The following is a 14087-nucleotide window of genomic DNA, read 5'->3' on the forward strand; positions in this document are numbered from 1 at the left end:
TTATGCTCTGGTTCGTCCGGAATTGCTGCTGGACAGAAACCTACGTTTTTGGTGATATCACTCACTTTTGCTCTCTTCTTGTTAATATCTTATTGTATGATGTTCTTTGGTGGGTTGTAGTTGTGAACATATTTGGGTTCATTTTGCCCTCAATTTTATCATAATAAGAGAAGAAGAAAGAGTGGACTCCTCACGTCCCGTGGTTTTTACTCTTCGCATTGAAGGGGTTTTCCACGTAAAAATTCTGTGTGTTATTTGCTTTACATTTCTGTTTTATTGCTGCCAATTTGCTGTCCATATGGTTATTTGCTTGGTGAACTACTTTCTTGATTATTTGTGGTAATTGGGATTGTTGATCTTGGTTGATAGTCTTTGAGTTGATCCTTGTGGGTGTTGTGTGTACTACTCGGGTCCTACAAATAGATATACATGACTTTGTGTGATCGTGTTCAAACAAGCTCCAAAACTTGGCTATTAATCTACCAAAGAAAAATGAAATTTAGATAATAATGTGTTTCTCGTCGAGAGTCGCTAGTCCTACATCTCTATAGCATTTAAACTGTTACTACATCAAACATCTCCCATTAGTAAAAGAACAATAAATATTCTCTACCTTCAAAAACTCTCATTGTAAAATTCTTTTCAATATTCCTAAACCCAACCTGGAAACCTCTACCTCCTGCTGTAAGAGCTACAAATATCTGCATAACATCGTTCGGAATATTAAGTCAAATTCGACTCAGCCAAAACTCAAAATTATTGCCAAAGAGGACCTATGCACGCAAAATAAGGGGGCTGCCCAGTTAATCTTCATGATTAACGTTTTTTGTCAATCTTCGCAGCCACATCAGCTTGCTGCATTTGAGGGAGTCCAGTAAGCAACCCAATCAGCATCCTAGTCACATGTTGAAGTATACATCTTGGATGGAAATGATTAACGGCTCCGTCACTTGTTTTGTCATTAGTTGCATATATTGTTGGTTTGACCATGCAAATATATATCATGAATGTTGGGTATATGTCATGACCTTCGTTATACAATCTAAATTTGAATTGTGATAAATAATCAAAATCACACCATAAGCCAATTTACCATCTATCAAACAAACAACCTAACCCATTTCAATAAGATTATTAACAATTTAACATTAATTAGTAGATACTCCGTAATAGATTGGAACTATAACACTACAAGGCTAATTTGACAACTTTTACCAAAAAAAAAAAAAAAAAAAATACTCCTTTGTATTTTAAAATTTAAATGTCAATTGTTACTTCTACTTACAACTAATCATTCCAGTCAGTTGTGATTTCTACTAACAAGTTTCAACTATGGATAAAGCATGCACATGATAAGCTAGGGTTGTTACTTTTGTTATGAAAAACATTTGTTAGAATGTATATATGTATCATACTAAATCCAATAGTAATGTATCTAATACGAATGAAATACTACAAGGAACAAATTTATGAGAACACCGTACCCGAATGAGCACATTACATAGAAGAATCTCTAATATTATTATCTGTGAAAAAAAACTAAACTTACTGAGGAGGTATTACTCACTAAAGAAGATAAAAACGCTAGACATAAGGTATGTAAAAACAATAAAATGATAATGAACCAAGAAAGTCGTTCATGAAGCAGTAATTATGCACGTAAATTTGTGCCTTCTTAAGGTGTTTCAGTATGTGATAAAATGATCCATCATTACCTGAAAATAAGCTAACGTAAATTATGTTAAAAAATGAGAGATGTTACCTCTCACTTACTCCCGTACAATAAAAGGTTAAATTTGCTAACATGATTTAATTAAGATAAAACAATAATCAAACCAAAAAAAATTTAATCAAGTTTCAGTAATTATTTTATTTGAAAATTTAATATCTTTTTTGAATATTAATTATTTAATTTAATTACAAATATACGTACACTTACTATCATGCCATGAACAAATAAGCAAAAATACTTTTTATTAAATGGATTAATAATCTTGTTGTACACATTTCCGAAGTGGTTTTGCATGTATCAAATATAAACTGATGATATATATATTTATATAGAACCACGTTTTATAATTATTTAATTATTTTCTAATAACTTGTCATATATAGGAGCCAAGATCATCTATTGGTTAATGGATAAAAAAATCAAAGGGTGCATGATACCATGAGTCCATGACAGTACACTATGCAAGTCTTCATTAGTTACTCAAGTCTTCTTGTTGAAGTCAATAATAGCCAAAGTCATCATTGAGGTCATAGTCTTGCATGTTGAATTCAAACAAGCTTTGCATGTGGAACACAAACTACTCTTGCATGTTGAATTGAAGTCTTGCATGTCCAATATAAAGTTTTGCATGTTTGAGGTGTAGAGTGTAGATTATACCCTTAAATGACCTACTCTATACTACATACTAGCTTCTATGCATCACTAGTTTACTACCTATAATTTTTTAGCAACTTAAACAATGTATTAAAAATGATTTTTGCTAAATTTACAAACATATACTTCACTTATGAATAATTTACAAAATCATGTATTGATATCTGTATTGAAATTTACTTTAGATATAATAATTGATATAAATTTTGTTAATTGGATACTTTCTCAAATAAAATAGCATTCAATATTTTACAATTACATTCGTATTTCAATGAGATATAAAATATAATTTAACTCACTAATTCAATTTTATATATTATTACAAAGTCACAGTCAGGCAATAGTACAATACCATGTACGATTATATACATTTTAGTTGAAATTAGAGGATTATATACATTTTAGGTGAAATCGATTTACTTCAGTAATTTTATTTTTTAACTTCACAAATGGCCATTTTGGTAAATACTTTTATTAAAATGGCCATTTTGGTAAAAGATCCAAAATCCAATGAAAGTTATGTGAAACCAGTTGGTTCTTTAGGATTTTTTAAATCCGTCATAAATTCAACAAATCACAACAATAAAACATGAAAACCGCAATAAATACAAACAAATAAAGAAAATTAACAAAATCAGAGAGAAGAAAACTAACAACAAGAGGGACCAGGTCCACCATCAGAAGCTACTTTAATGAAGAATTGAGAGTATACTTGAATGGAGAGGTACATGAAGTACTTAAATAACTTAGAGCAAGCCTAACTTTTTTTACCGAGTTGGGAACTCCTAAATTGGAGAAGGTTTAACATACATGTAAACATTGAATTGAAGAAGACGTAGTGAAGCTTAATTTTGGGTACAATTCAATTTCAGATGAGAGAGAGTGAATCAAAAGGAGAGGAGATATTTGATGATTGAATCAAAACAACATGAATGAAAAAGGGAAAAGCAAAATAAGAAGATGAGAGGAAAACCGGGAAATGCAAAACACCAGAGAACTTAATTGCAGGGCCAAAAATGGAAATTCTCTGTTCCTAAGCTACAATACTGTTCATAAGAAATACAAGTAGTAATTTTTTTGCTCTTATTTATAGAAAGGGGTAAAGATTAGCTTTTTTGAGTGCCATTGACTTTCATTTGATTCAAAAAGCTTTGTTGAATGTGTTTGACTTTTATTTAACTCAATTACCTTTGTCGAATGCATTTGACTTTCATTTTATTCAAAAAGTATGTTTGAATGAGTTTGACTTTTATTTGATTCAATTAGCTCTGTTGAGTGCAAATGATTTCCATTTGACTCAATTAGCTTTTGTTAAGTGCATTTGACTTTCATTTGATTCAAATAGGTTTGTTTTGTTTGGAATGTGTTTGACTTTATTTTCACTTAATTAGATATTGTTAAATGCATTTGACTTTCACTTTATTCAAAGTTTGAATGTGTTGTAAGGTGTTATATTATCTGATATTTTTTTTTAAAATAGTAATATATAAATCAACATCTAAATTGTGAAAATAGTATAGTGCACCCGGGTGCACCCGGAAAGAACATTAGACATATTTTAAAGAACATGGGCAAAAAAAAAGAACATGCTAGTCTTTGAAAAAGAACATACCTGTGTTTGACAAAAGAACATGTTTGTGTTTGACAAAAGAACATGTTTGTGTTTGACAAGAACATGACATTACAAAGAACATAAAGTCTTTACAAAAAGAACATGTTATTTTTCATGGTTATTTGGGTGGTTAAACGTGTTTGAAAAAGAACATTATATTTGACAAAAAAGAACATGTTCGTGTTTGACAAAGATATAGGTGATCATTGGGCGGACCGGGCCAAGGTTAAAAAATCAGCTCACTTCTCGAGTCGGGCCAAGTTTTGGGCTGAAGTTTTTGTGCCCAAACCTGCCCAAAATGGTCCGGCCGTGCGGGCTTTTCGTGTTGAGTATAAAAAATCAACTAAAATGCATAATAACGCAATCGCAAACCCGCCCAAAAATTTAAATTTACGGGCCGGGTCCTACCGAATTTGGGGGTGAATTTTTTTTGCCCAAAACCCGTCCAAAATCAAGTCGGGTTGGTCTAAATTTGATCACCTCTAACCAAATAACATAAAGTTTTTACAAAAAGAACATGATAATACAGTAAAGAACATGTTCTTTTTTCTAGTTACTCGGGTGAATGATTTTTATTTTATTTTTTTAAAATGTACATACATTAAAGAACATATAGTTCAAACTCAAAGAACATATTAATCAAATTTAAAGAACATATTATGCTCACGTTCTTTATAAATATCTATGATGTTCTTTTTTTCGCCCATGTTCTTTTAAATATACCTAATGTTCTTTCTGCGCATGGTGCACCCGGGTGCACCAACCATACATTATCTAAATTGACTTTAATGTGATTCATTTACCTTAGTTGAGTGCAATTGATTTCCATTTGATTCGACACACAGTTTCCTTTGCTAAATTATCTCTTACCAAATGTCCACCAATTCAAAACAAAAACCATAAAATTTTCATTACTTCCTCCATGTTTTCATAAGTGTTACACTTCCTTTTTTGGCAAAAAATTACATTAAAATATTATATGTCTCTCCTCTCATGGTCCCCACCCAAACCCACTACTACTTTTTTTTATTATATCTTTCCTCTCACATTCATTACTTTTCAACAAACTATTAACCCCACCATTTTTCTTTTACAATTTTTTAATACTCCAACTACCTCACTTACCTATTATTTTATTTAAGTCAATTAATTTGCCTAAAACTATGTGCCGGTCAAACTGTAACACTGGAGGGAGTATTAATTTCGTCATATCTACAATTACATTGAATCGTAACATAAGAAAATAATAAAAATACCAAAATTTAATTAAATAAAAATATCAGATAAATATAACACCTTACAAATATAACTACAATATTAATTTAGACGGTGATTAATATATTACAATTTTTTTAAAAAAAATCAGATAAATATAACACCTTACAAAATTAACTACAATATTAATTTAGATGTTAATTTATACAAATAAAGAAAGTAACTATACTTTGGAAAGATGCCTCATTCTTCCCAAATAAACCGAATTACCATATTAAATTTTCTATAACACAAAAATAAATTTTACTGAAAGTCAATCAAAATTTGCATGTTGATTTATACAAATGAAGAAAGTAAATATACAAAGGGAATATGCCTCCTTCTTGCAAAATCATATTCTGCCATTTGTGGGGTAATTACATGTCAACAAACTTGCATGAATTAATGAAGAGGATGTTTGACTAACGGAAGAATATGCTTGATGGAAGCCGTGAAATCCAACAAGGCAGGGGCATGTGTCGTTAAGTCCAACAAGGTGTAGGCAACACCAAAATCAAAATTGCCTAATTCATGAAGTCAGAAACACCAAAATGGAAAGATCAAAATAAATACTTAAACTCTGTACAAAATGGAAAGATTTACGAGAAGTCAGAAACACCAAACACAACCCTGAGGCAACACCAAAATCAAAATTGCCTAATTCATGAAGAACAAAAAATCAACCAACCCAGAATGCTGTAATCAACCACTGCATTATGCTGCAATCAACAACTGCATTATCATAAACAATTCATTGCATCATCACAAAGACACAAATTACATTTACTATCAATTTAAATTTAGTTTAAGTTTCAAGTTAGTAGGTGTATATTGTTTTTTTTTCTTGTTTTTTCTTCTAGTGTTTAGTGCTACCCCTAGTCTGGAATCCTGGATCCGCCACTGATCATCACAAAGACACAAATTACATTTACTACGAGCAGTTTCATCACGAAAGATCTAAGGTTGCAAATCTACAAAACCAACCCCCCCAAAAAAAGCAACATTAAGTAAAGTAATAGCCAACTTAGAAAATATTACAGGTACCTCACACTGCACAAGGTCAAATCAGAGCTTCAAGATAGTAACAGTTCACCAGTTCAGTGCTCCGAAAATGGACGTTGGCCTATTTACATCATGTTAGCATCAACAGGTGCACATTGAGAAAGGAGTGGAATTGGAAGGTAAAACTTAAGAGATGGGTGTTCTATATATATTCAATGTGGGAGGAATTTCAAGAGTTTCAAGTGTCACATTTGTTTGATTTTGTGAAAGAGAAATATGAGTAACCTTCTATTATGATATGTAGGGAGAATTGAGGCATCTTTGGTTGGTTTCTTCCAAACGGGTATTGGTTGTATAGTTGGTGTGTTGTTCCCCTTCACTTGCATTATTTCCATATACTAAATGAAAGAAGGTTCTGTCAAGCAACCAACCCATATATTAATAAGCAGAAAAAAAATGTTGGAGTTGTAATACTTGTAATGCAAATCGGAGTGTTGCTAAGTGAGTGTTGTTACCCGGCCCTTTAGCGACGTCAAAGCCAAAAATAAAATCATGAGATAAACAGGGCATAGAATCAACAAGATTTTTATGGTTTTAGCTAATGTAAACCTTATTGGACTATCAACCAACAACTACTTGTATGAAATTTACCAACTCTTTTAGTTAATGTAATCGTTTTCATTATTGCACATAATAACAAGAAATTAACTATCAACAGTAACTATCTTGTACCTGTTTTATAGAAAGACAACAGTGAATTACTAATTGTTTAATTTTTATTTGGCGGATTATGAGTGGAAGAGATACTAATTATTTGGATGATTGATGATAAGAATATATATATAAGCTTCAATTTTTTGGATGATGTTAAAGGGAACGAGGGTGTAAAACTTAAAGAGATGAGTGTTCTATATTAGCACTAAAGACAGCGAACACACACAATAATAAAAAAAAAAAACCTATCAAGTATTTTTCTAATAATAAAAAAACTTATCAAGTATTAGATTAATCTTATAGTATGTTATTATGAACCTATAACAAATCGCACATCAAGATTAATTTTAAACTAACAAATAAATTAAAAATTACTTTTTAATTAAGTGGTTAAAGTTATCTTTAAAATAGTTAAAGTTACCCTAAACAAAAAAAATTTAAAACATGTGTGCTTTGACAAAAATAAATTTATAAGATGGTTTTCAACAAAAGTTGGTTTTTATAAGATGGTTTTCAACAAATTTTCCATATAAATACAATGCATATCTTGTTAATTCTGGTCGGGTTCTTCTCATGGTTTTGAGGTTTCTTGAGTTGGAAGTAGAGCTGTCAATTCGGGTATTCAAGTCGGGTTTGGGTCGGGTCAAATTAAGTCTCGGGTTAAATCAGGATCAAGTTATGTCGGGTCAATCTAGCTTCATATCTATTTCAGGTTCAGGTTGGGTCAATTTCAGTTCAAGTTATAACAGGTCGTTCACCTTTTCGGATATAGGTCGGGTTCAATTCGAGTTAAAATCAGATCGGGTTAAATTTCAGGTTTGGGTTGTGTTGAGTCAGGTTTGGATGGGTTAACAAGATGGTACATTCGGGTTAGGGTTAGTGTTGAGTCGGGTTCTGGTTCAAGTTCAATTCTAATGAATATTGATGTGGCCAAGTTGAACTATATAATTACGCCTTCCATAATTTGATCAAGCATCATCAAGATTTTATTAAACCTATATACGAGTAATAGAGAACAAAAGTTGTATAAGCTGAACAAAATATTTTATTAAATCGGATTGAGGGTTTGCGGAATTATACCAGTATATAAGCTGAATAAAAGGTATATAAAATAAACCTTCCATGACTCGAGTTCATGTTTTAATTGGGTTAGGTACTAGTTCAGATTCGGATTGTTTTCGGGTCGAATTAAATCAGTTGACGGTTACTATCACATCAGGGGCGGGTTTGGGTTCAGGTCATAAAGTATTAGATCAAATGGGTTTTCGGTTAAGATCGAGTCAGATTACAAGTTACTAGTTTCACCCCATTGTTCGAGTACAGGGTGTGTTTAGATCTTTGTCCGTTAATTAAGGTCAGGTTCTTGGGTCGGGTCAGTTTTTGACAGCTCTAGCTATAATTCACACTTTTTGAGGAAATTTTGAGGTTTCGGAGCCCGGTGGAAAAAAGTGTTGAAACCCTAGGGGATATATCTCGGGGTCATATAATGTCGTTTGAAACCATATATGATCATTATATGTTGTTATAAACGTACGTGGTAGGCTTGAGTTTACGAAATTACTGCAAGTTGTGGACGGGTAAAATGATCGTTTAAGGGCATATTGGACGATTCCACCTATCCAATTTGACTCCCAGAGGATATTAGGGACCATGTTGAACATCTGGGCAATTTTTATTTCCGGGCGAAAAAAGGTCAAAAAATACAAAATTGAAGGCTATAATCCATGCCTTTTGAGGAATTTGAGGTTTTAGGGCCCGGTGGCGAAAAACCTTGAAACCCTAAGGGAGACATCTCGGGGTCATATAATGCCGTTTGAAACCACATATGATCATTATATGTTGTCATAAACGTCCGTGGTAGGCTTGAGTTTACGTAGTGACTGTAAGTTGTGAACGGGTAAAATGACCGTTTAAAGGCATATTGTATGCTTCCATCGACCCAATTGGACTCCCAGAAGGTATTAGGGACAATGGTAAACATCTTGGTAATTTTTATTTCCGGCCTAAAAAAGGTTTAAAAATTACAAAATTGAAAGCTATATAATCCACATTTTTTTAGGAAATTTTGAGGTTTAGAGGCCTGTGGCGAAAAGCCCTGAGACCCAAAGGGATACATCTTAGGGTCATATAATGTCGCTTGAAAGTTGAAACCATATATGATCATTATATGTTGTCATAAACAACCGTGGTAGGCTTGAGTTTACAAAAATCAATGCAAGTTGCGAATGCGTAAAATGACCGATTAAGGGCATATTGATTGGTTCCACCGACCCAATTGGACTCTTGGAGGGTATTAGGGACCATGGTAAACATCTCAGCAATTTTTATTTCCAGGCAATAAAAGGTCAAAAAATTACAATATTGAAGGCTATAATCCACGCTTTTTTAGGAAATTTTGAGTTTTGGGATCCGGTGGCGAAAAGTGTTGACACCCTTGGGAATATATCTCGGTGTCATATAATGTCGTTTGAAACCATATATGATCATTATATGTTGTCATAAACGTACGTGATACGCTTGAGTTTATATATGAAATCACTTCAAGTTGTGAACAGGTAAAATAATCGTTTAGGGGCATATTGGATGGTTCCACCGACCCAATTTGACTTCCAGAGGATATTAGGGACTATGATAAACATCTCGGCAATTTTCATTTCCGAGCGAAAAAAAGGTCAAAAATTACAAAATTGAAGGCTATAATTAGAGATGGCAACGGGTCGGATCTGGACCGAATCCGACTGGATCAAGATCCAGATCCGTTTTTGTACCCTGGATCCAAATCCGATCTGGATTCGTCGGGTATGGAGAAGGAGGATCCATATCCATATCCGTTGGATCCTATGGATCCGGGTCCAAAACGGATTATGCACATTGTACCTTTTTTTTTTAGCAAAAAAAGTAGTTTTCAATTAAAACAATGGTTTAACTTTCAATTTTCAAACCTCCCTTAATTATTTCATTCAATATTTGAATCCAAGTTCTACAACTACTCCAATAATACAAGACAACTTATAAAAATCTCAACAATCCATTAATATTCACTCGTTATACTACAACATGAAAATTAATTTAACTTAACATAAAGTAAAATTCTAAAAACTAAAACATGCAACAGAAAGTAACGAAACATCACTCATTAGATCCACTCATTATACTAACAATTTATTAAGCATTTACATGAAAAAAAAATTGCTTTAATAAAACCAAACATAAAGAAACGAATTTGAAGAATAATTAAACTGTTGGCTGGAGTGTACTTGCGGTTGTCGGAGAGGATAAGGTGGACTGCTAGAGTGTACTTGCGGTCACCGGAAAGATATGGGAGTGAAGGTCGTTGAGTGGTAGAATGAAGGTGCCGTTTAGGGGAGAGGAGAGAGAGTTAGAGAGTGTGTGAGATTTAGGATTTGGTATAGTTAGAGGCAAAAAAATCATGTCTCATATCCTCATGTGGATGGGCTTGTATATTAAAAATATTTTTTCTTAAAAACAAACGGGTAAACAGATACGGATACGAGTATTTGAGTCAGACCCGTATCCAGATCCGTTTTTCAAGACATCCGTATCTGACCCAGATTCGTCGGGTCCAATTTTACAAGATCTATACCCGTGAAAACGAATATGGATCCACAGATCCGGGTCGGATACGGATTTATTGTCATCCCTAGCTATAATCCACACTTTTGAGAAAAATTTGAGGTTTCGGGATCTGGTGGCGAATAACCTTAAACCCTAAAGGATACATCTCGGGTTTAATTATATAATGTCGTTTGAAACAACATATGAACATTATATGTTGTCATAAACGTCCGTGCTAGGCTTGAGTTTACGAAATCATTGCAAGTTGTGAATGGGTAAAATGACCGTTTAAGGGCATATTGGATGGATCCACCGACCCTATTGGACTCTTGGAGGGTATTAGGGACCATGGATAACATCTCGACAATTTTTATTTACGGGCGAAAAAAGTTTAAAAAATTACTCCACAAAATTGAAGGCTATAATCCATGCTTTTTGAGGAAATTTTAAGCTTTCGGGGCACGGTGGCAAAAAAACCTTGAAACCCTAAAGGATACATCTCGGGGTCATATATGCCATTTGAAACTATATATGATCATTATATGTTGTCATAAACGTCTGTGGTAGGCTTGAGTTTACGGAATCACTACAAGTTGTGAACGGGTAAAATGACCGTTTAAGGGCATATTCGATGGTTCCACCGACCCAATTTGACTCCCGGAGGATGTTAGGGACCATGATAAACATCTCGGCAATTTTTATTTCCGAGCGAAAAAAAAGGTCAAAAAAATACAAAATTGAAGGCTATAATCAATAATCCACGCTTTTTGATGAATTTTGAAGTTTCGGGGCCCGGTGGCGAAAAGCCTTGAAACCCTAAGGGATACTTCTTGGGGTCATATAATGCTGTTTGATAACACATATGATCATTATATATTGTCATAAATGTCCGTGGTAGGGTTAAGTTTACGTAATGACTGCAAGTTGTGAACGGCTAAAATGACCGTTTAAGGGCATATTGTATGGTTCCATCAACCCAATTGGACTCCCAGAGAGTATTAGGGATAATGGTAAACATCTTGGTAATTTTTATTTTCGGGTGAAAAAAGGTCAAAAATTTACAAAATTGTAGGTTATAATCTACGCTTTTTTAGGAAATTTTGAGGTTTAGGAGCCTATGGCGAACAGCCTTAAAACCTTAAGGGATATATCTCGGGGTCATATAATGCCGTTTGAAACCATATATGATCTTTATATGTTGTCATAAACGTCCGTGGTAGGGTTGAGTTTACAAAATCAGTGCAAGTTGCGAACACATAAAATGACCGTCTAAGGGCATATTGGTTGCTTCCACCGACCCAATTGGACTCTTGGAGGGTATTAGGGACCATGGATAACATCTCGACAATTTTTATTTACGGGCAAAAAAAGTCAAAAAATTACAATATTGAAGGCCACACGCTTTTTGAGGAAATTTTGAGGTTCGGGGCCCGGTGGCGAAAAGCCTTGAGACCCTTAGGGATACATCTCGAGGTCATATAATTCCATTTGAAACCACATATGATCATTATATATTGTCATAAATGTCCGTGGTAGGGTTAAGTTTACGTAATGACTGCAAGTTGTGAACGGCTAAAATGACCGTTTAAGGGCATATTGTATGGTTCCATCAACCCAATTGGACTCCCAGAGAGTATTAGGGATAATGGTAAACATCTTGGTAATTTTTTTTCCTGGGGAAAAGAGGTCAAAAAATTACAAAATTGAAGGTTATATAATCCATGCTTTTTGAGGAAATTTTGAGCCTTCGGGGCACGGTGGCAAAAAAACCTTGAAACCCTAAAGGATACATCTCGGGGTCATATATGCCATTTGAAACTATATATGATCATTATATGTTGTCATAAACGTCTGTGGTAGGCTTGAGTTTACGGAATCACTACAAGTTGTGAACGGGTAAAATGACCGTTTAAGGGCATATTCGATGGTTCCACCGACCCAATTTGACTCCCGGAGGATGTTAGGGACCATGATAAACATCTCGGCAATTTTTATTTCCGAGCGAAAAAAAAGGTCAAAAAAATACAAAATTGAAGGCTATAATCAATAATCCACGCTTTTTGATGAATTTTGAAGTTTCGGGGCCCGGTGGCGAAAAGCCTTGAAACCCTAAGGGATACTTCTTGGGGTCATATAATGCTGTTTGATAACACATATGATCATTATATATTGTCATAAATGTCCGTGGTAGGGTTAAGTTTACGTAATGACTGCAAGTTGTGAACGGCTAAAATGACCGTTTAAGGGCATATTGTATGGTTCCATCAACCCAATTGGACTCCCAGAGAGTATTAGGGATAATGGTAAACATCTTGGTAATTTTTATTTTCGGGTGAAAAAAGGTCAAAAATTTACAAAATTGTAGGTTATAATCTACGCTTTTTTAGGAAATTTTGAGGTTTAGGAGCCTATGGCGAACAGCCTTAAAACCTTAAGGGATATATCTCGGGGTCATATAATGCCGTTTGAAACCATATATGATCTTTATATGTTGTCATAAACGTCCGTGGTAGGGTTGAGTTTACAAAATCAGTGCAAGTTGCGAACACATAAAATGACCGTCTAAGGGCATATTGGTTGCTTCCACCGACCCAATTGGACTCTTGGAGGGTATTAGGGACCATGGATAACATCTCGACAATTTTTATTTACGGGCAAAAAAAGTCAAAAAATTACAATATTGAAGGCCACACGCTTTTTGAGGAAATTTTGAGGTTCGGGGCCCGGTGGCGAAAAGCCTTGAGACCCTTAGGGATACATCTCGAGGTCATATAATTCCATTTGAAACCACATATGATTATTATATGTTGTCATAAAGGTCCATGGTAGACTTGATTTTACGAAATCACTTCAAGTTGTGAACGGGTAAAATGACAGTTTAAGGGCATATTGGATGGTTCCACCGACCCAATTTGACTCTTGGAGGGTATTAAGGACCATGGTAAAATCTCGGCAATTTTTTTTCCTGGGGAAAAGAGGTCAAAAAATTACAAAATTGAAGGTTATATAATCCATGCTTTTTGAGGAAATTTTGAGCCTTCGGGGCACGGTGGCAAAAAAACCTTGAAACCCTAAAGGATACATCTCGGGGTCATATATGCCATTTGAAACTATATATGATCATTATATGTTGTCATAAACGTCTGTGGTAGGCTTGAGTTTACGGAATCACTACAAGTTGTGAACGGGTAAAATGACCGTTTAAGGGCATATTCGATGGTTCCACCGACCCAATTTGACTCCCGGAGGATGTTAGGGACCATGATAAACATCTCGGCAATTTTTATTTCCGAGCGAAAAAAAAGGTCAAAAAAATACAAAATTGAAGGCTATAATCAATAATCCACGCTTTTTGATGAATTTTGAAGTTTCGGGGCCCGGTGGCGAAAAGCCTTGAAACCCTAAGGGATACTTCTTGGGGTCATATAATGCTGTTTGATAACACATATGATCATTATATATTGTCATAAATGTCCGTGGTAGGGTTAAGTTTACGTAATGACTGCAAGTTGTGAACGGCTAAAATGACCGTTTAAGGGCATA

Source organism: Chenopodium album, chromosome 16 (assembly GCF_948465745.1).
Source record: "Chenopodium album chromosome 16, dcCheAlbu1.1, whole genome shotgun sequence".
Lineage (NCBI taxonomy): Eukaryota > Viridiplantae > Streptophyta > Magnoliopsida > Caryophyllales > Amaranthaceae > Chenopodium > Chenopodium album.